The sequence below is a fragment of the Triticum aestivum genome, chromosome 6B (assembly GCF_018294505.1).
Source record: "Triticum aestivum cultivar Chinese Spring chromosome 6B, IWGSC CS RefSeq v2.1, whole genome shotgun sequence".
Classification (NCBI taxonomy): domain Eukaryota; kingdom Viridiplantae; phylum Streptophyta; class Magnoliopsida; order Poales; family Poaceae; genus Triticum; species Triticum aestivum.
The window spans coordinates 729214637-729220090 of record NC_057810.1 but is presented as its reverse complement, the minus strand read 5'-3'; the positions used below and the strand labels follow the sequence as shown (position 1 = coordinate 729220090).

Genomic DNA, 5454 nt, shown 5'->3' with positions numbered 1-5454 from the left:
CATGCTCTTAGCAGACAAGGTTAAATACAAGTAATATTTCTATTTTGCATGAAATGCATAAATATAACATTTCATTTATCGGTATTTGTGACATCCAATTCACATCTCTTGCAAAGATCTGATAGAGATAGATAAACGGTAAAGTAAATATTTTTGGCATTTTTGGGTATATAGATTGGAAAGTAAAGATTGCAAAATAGTAGATTGGAAACACTACAAGAAATCTGTTAATCCGTGACGGATTTCTCATGACGTTCTCCCGAACCGTCACGGCAACCGTCATGGATCTGCAAGATGCGAATGGGCCACAAGACAATAACCCCATTATGATGGACGTTGAAGGACCGTCACGAAAACCGTCATGGATTAATGAGATGGGACTAGTCGGGCCTAACTTTTTTTTCATTATACACCATTCGGACCGTCACGGGAGGTTCCTGCTGTGCGTGCTATTTTGATTGGCCTACATGTCAGTCAAATGCAATACTCAATAGGAGAAAAAAGTGAAGAGTAAAACGAACACAGCGCGCGCGAGAAGGGCAATTTTAAGTCCCGAGCGCGGGGAGTGAAAACTTTCGAGCCAGCCCATTTAACTACAGAGTCCACACCGCCTAACCCTAATCGCCCTTTTCTCGTCTCCTCCCATACCAACCATCAGCCGCCGCCGCCACTCCACCTTCCCTCCTCGCGTCTCTCCATGTCGCCGCCGGCGGCGCCGGCATTGAACCACCATGCGCCAGGCCCCTCCCATCCAGCCCACACCAGACCCCTCCCCGTCTACCTCACTCCATGCCCCTTCTCATGCAGATCGCGCCCTCGAGCTGCGGCGGCTCAGTCCTGCATCTCGAGATGATGCGGCCATGGTGGCGGCGGGGCCGACTGCCGGGTTTGGAACCCCCTGATGCCGGCGGCGGGCACGGATCCAGCTCCATCCAGTGGCTGAGACACACACGCGTGCTTCTCCTTGAATGGTTAGTGGCAAATCTGAGGGGAACACGGACGTGTCCTTCATGCAGGATGATGCACCGGCCGCATCGATTTCAACTGGTGAGTGCAGCTCGAAAATCGATTGCTGTCCAGATTTGTACTTTTGTTTGGATTCCATTGCTGGATGTTGGCTCTCGGATTTGTCCATTGCTGCAACTTCAATCTTCACTGGATGGAAATACTGCTGGTTGTTAGTACGAAGAGCAAGAAATCCAGTAATGTGAATTAAACGTGCAGGTTCTTAACCATCTCTTATTGATTTCAGGTATTGCTGAAGCTATCCACGAGAGCCATTTCCTCTCCTACACAATTCCTGTTATAGGAACTAAATATCTCATGACAAAGTCATGCACAGGGGTAGTACTCTCCCTCACCCGGCTTTGCTTAACTACACTCTACATTTTTTGCTTAACAATTTCTTCTGTTGGCATCACAAAGCATGCATTTCTCATTAGAGAAGCTGAACATTGCATAAACTTCTAAATTTTTTAGCCGCATCTTGGCATTATTCTAAACTGAATCATGACAAGAACACATGACTTGAATTTCTCAGTACACGTCTGCACCATCAATCACAACAAAAAGTAAAAAAACCCGTCACATAACCCATATATACAACAAAATTTTATTTTACACAGCCTCGCGACTTCACTAGTTAGACGGCTTTTGAATGTAAACTTATATAACTTTTATGTATTGTAGGCAGCTCCTTGCAATGTACAGTGCAGTGCCTGATCTAGTACATATGTTGTCCCAATGGATATGGGCATTTACAGCTGATTTGAGATCCTTTTCGATATAGCTACTATCACTATCACCAGGAGGATAGTTTCGAAAATGAAGCCTGCTAGGTAACTATCATAGTGTTGTATCAGATTGCTGGGATGAGTTTGGTCCTCTATATGCATTACTGCACAACATATTCTTGGCTGCATAAATGTGATTTCCTTTCCTTTTATCAATAATAGGCACAAGTGGTTATTTTATACTGATGTTATGATACTGAATTGGTGCTCTCGTGAAGACTTCTAAACCAGTTCTGATGTATATTAGGGTGTTATCATGCAATCCTCTATCATGTCCTGTTATTCCTGAAGTTAAAGCTCCTTCGTATTTATGTTGCTTTGGTCTCCCATAATTTCTGAAGCATACTGTGTGCTTAGCCTGCATGTATCTGATGTTTACTAATTATGCTCTGAATATGACATGTTCAGTTAACAAATTGGTTCTGCATATAACCATAATTTTTATTTATGATGCAGCTAGTACTCTAGATGATTATTGTTTACTATTGTCAGTGCTTTAAGATTAACTGGCAGCATAAACTTTGAGTTTCATTTGTAACTTGTTGACACATGAACATTTGAAGTTTTTGCTGACCGGGTCGATGCGCAGCGGCTCAGTGTTGTGGGTATTGTTAGTTAGTGATGCCATTTTTTGGTGTATTTATATGGCCTTAACTGTTCTTGCTGCCGTACTTAAAGTTCTGTGATGTGTGTTTTGTTACTATCACTTATGCGTCAACTTGAGGCTTTATAGGTTCTATATAGTTAAGCACTCGTACCTCTGCCTATCTCCTCTGTTGTGAGCTTGTGGCTGAACCATACACTGTTTCATGTAGACTACTAGCTTGCATGGGCCTGAAGAATGGAGTAATTTAGCAAGTAGGAATTCTATTTTTTCTTGCATGAGCTGTTGCACCTCTTGTTTGTTCTTTTGTGTCCTGGACTGTGAGGGAAATTGAAGGAAGTATTTTGTAGTTCATAATTTTCTGGGTTAATATGCATATCACTTATACATATATATTTTAGTTGTTCAGCTATGGTAATTTTCTTGGTTAATATGCATAGCGTAGCTTGTTTCACTTAGTAATTTTTTAGTGTTTGATTTGATAGGTATAGCAGAGAAGTAAATGTATGACGGTGATGTCGATTGTTGGCTGCCAGTGTGAACCAGCAAATATGCCGAGATGATAGGCAGTTGATGGAAGCGTCCAAGTCCAGCCAGGTTAGCAAGTCGTGAATCTGAACACCCCTGTTTCATAAGTGCACTCTAAATGATGTTGTTGGCCTGAAATTGAAGGTCAATTAATCTGTATACCATGTGCTTCCTGGCATCCTTGCTGCTAGGAAACTGAATTTGTATAGCACTAGGTGTCTGCACTATAACTTTTTTTATCATGCATGCAGTATGACATTAGAACAACACACGTCTTAGCATATGTTGTTTTGCTGCTGATGCATATACATGCTTGCACTATTAATATACATGCAGTGATGATGAATCATCTCTCACATATTAATATACCTCTGAACTCGATTGATTCGTCCTCAAGTGCCTATTTTGGCTTTTTCATATTTTTGTTTTATGAACAAATTGCAATTCTTTGTACTTGATAGTGAGGTTATTTGCATATTTGAACTAGTTATTGCATGCCAGAATGTGTGAAGCATGCTATTTTTTGACAATGCATATATGATGGCATACTTCTTTATGAATTGCTTCCTTTACCAATCATTCTTTTACAATCAAGTGAAAGTTCAATTAATAAATTTAGTTATGCGCAAACTTGGTGTACATGTTTGTGTGAGTGAGGTTATGTATATTTGACTTGTTAATCTTCCTTAGTTTAGATCAATGTTATTCTCATTCGTAGGCACTGCAAGATTTAAGAATTTTGGACAGCATATGGTTTATTTTTATTTTTGTTGTAATTCTCTTATTTCTATGATCTATTCATATGTACAAATATCTAACACGGTTCTTGTAAATATGCCAGGTAAGATTATGTAGCAAGCTACTTGGTGCAGCCATCACAATCAGCCACGACATGATAGTTGCCACAGGAGGACCGATGGCAAGAACATGAATAACAACCTCAATAGTTTATATGTTATGTTGATGTAAAATGGATTGTACTGGTTCCTAACCTTGTTTTGTGATATATTTGTCAATCTATGTTGTAAGTTATCATTTCATAGATGATTTTATAAACTGCAATGTTGTATTTACATACGAATGGCTGCAAACTGGATCAATTATGTAATGTTCTGACACTTTCCATATGCTTCCTCTTGGGCCAAAATAGGCATTTGGATTTGTGAGACGCATTATGCTAAAAACATGCTTTGTCAAAATAGGCAGCTAATGAGGCAGAAATGAATGGGCTAATGTGCTTAACCAAATTTAAATTGTGCCCAAATTGATGACGATTTTAGTGACGGAAAATAGTATCCATGTAGGCATACATGTCATTCGAATTGGCAATCAAAATCCTACATGGCGTCAGTCCATGACGGATTGTTCTCATCACAGATTTTGGGCTTGGGCGGGCCTGGTGCAGATCCATGACGGTCAAGAACCGTCAAGGAAACTATGATGTCAAATTATGACGCGATATACATGACGGATTTCAGGTTTGTCATGTCAGGGCTCCCATGACAGTTTTCCATTGATTCGTGACGGACTAGATTCGTCATGTATTAATAGATTTCTTGTAGTGAAACTAGAAAGATGTAGACGAGATTCAATAATATGGAAAAGAGACCCGGGGGACATAGGTTTCAATAGTGGCTTTTCTCGAGATAGCATATATTATGGTGGGTGAACAAATTACTGCCGAGCAATTGATAAAAAAGCGCATAATTATGATGACATCTAAGGCAATGATTATGAACATAGGCATCACGTCCGTGTCAAGTAGACCGACTCCTGCCTGCATCTACTACTATTACTCCACACATCGACCGCTATCCAGTATACATCTAGAGTATTACGTTCATAAAGAATGGAGTAATGCATTAAGCAAGATGACATGATGTAGAGGAATTAACTCAAGCAATATGATGAAAACCCCATCTTGTTATCCTCGATGGCAACAATACAATACGTGCCTTGCTGCCCCTACTATCACTGGGAAAGGACACCACAAGATTGAACCCAAAACTAAGCACTTCTCCCATTGCAAAAAAGATCAATCTAGTAGGCCAAACTAAACCGATAATTCGAAGAGACTTGCGAAGATATCAAATCATGCATATAAGAATTCAGAGAAGAACCAAATAATATTCATAGGTAATCTTGTTCATAAATCCACAATTCACCGGATCTCGGCAAACACACCACAAAAGAGTATTACATCGAATTGATCTCCAAGAACATCGAGGAGAATGTGGTATTGGGAATCAAAAAGAGAGAAGAAGCCATCTAGCTAATAACCGTGGACCCGAATGTCTGTGGTAAACTACTCACGCTTCATCGGAGAGGTAATGGTGTTGATGTAGAAGCCCTCCGTGATTGAATCCCCCTCTGGCTGATCGCCGGAAAAGGCCCCAAGATGGGATCTCATGGGTACAGAAGGTTGCGGCGGTGGAAAAGTGGTTTCGTGGCCCCCCCTTGTATTTTTAGGGTATAAGAGTATATATAGGCAGGAACTAGGTCAGGGGAGCCACAAGGGGCCCATGAGGG

At 40.7% G+C, this 5454-nt stretch overlaps 1 long non-coding RNA gene across 1 annotated transcript; it reads left to right on the top strand.

Annotated features, from left to right (window-relative positions):
* The first annotated feature begins 610 nt into the window (after positions 1 to 610).
* LOC123135271 (uncharacterized) lies at positions 611 to 3965 on the top strand. The gene is made up of 5 exons (XR_006465897.1): positions 611 to 1047; positions 1253 to 1344; positions 1690 to 1838; positions 2883 to 2994; positions 3767 to 3965. It is a non-coding gene; the product is annotated as an uncharacterized lncRNA (long non-coding RNA).
* The last annotated feature ends 1489 nt before the right edge of the window (positions 3966 to 5454 follow it).